Source organism: Acanthisitta chloris, unplaced genomic scaffold (genome assembly GCF_000695815.1).
Source record: "Acanthisitta chloris isolate BGI_N310 unplaced genomic scaffold, ASM69581v1 scaffold38712, whole genome shotgun sequence".
NCBI lineage: Eukaryota > Metazoa > Chordata > Aves > Passeriformes > Acanthisittidae > Acanthisitta > Acanthisitta chloris.
Genome location: NW_008662887.1, coordinates 42,988 through 43,351, shown reverse-complemented (window position 1 = coordinate 43,351; position 364 = coordinate 42,988).

Sequence of the window (364 nt, the reverse complement as noted above, 5' to 3'; positions counted from 1 at the left end):
TATTGCCAGCACTGCTGCCTCAAAATGTCAAAGAAGAGAGAAAAGCCAGTGTGGGTGTGTGAGTGGGGGGAGCATAGTGAGGGGATTGCTCTGTAGTGCCAAGAGTAGGACTGTTAGGACACTCCTTTCTGTGCCTTACAGTCTGTGCCCCAGGGAAAGGCGCTGTCCGGATGCATTTGTTTTATATATACTGTATATATTTATATATATAAGATAATACATGCAAGCTTGGTTGGTGTTTTTTATTAAACAAAATAAAATCCATTAAAATGTTTGGGATGTCTGTGCTGCATCCAGATGCCTGGAGCTGTGCATTGAAATTCCAGCCACAGCCTCTCCTGCCTTGTCAGAGCTCTTCCCAGGT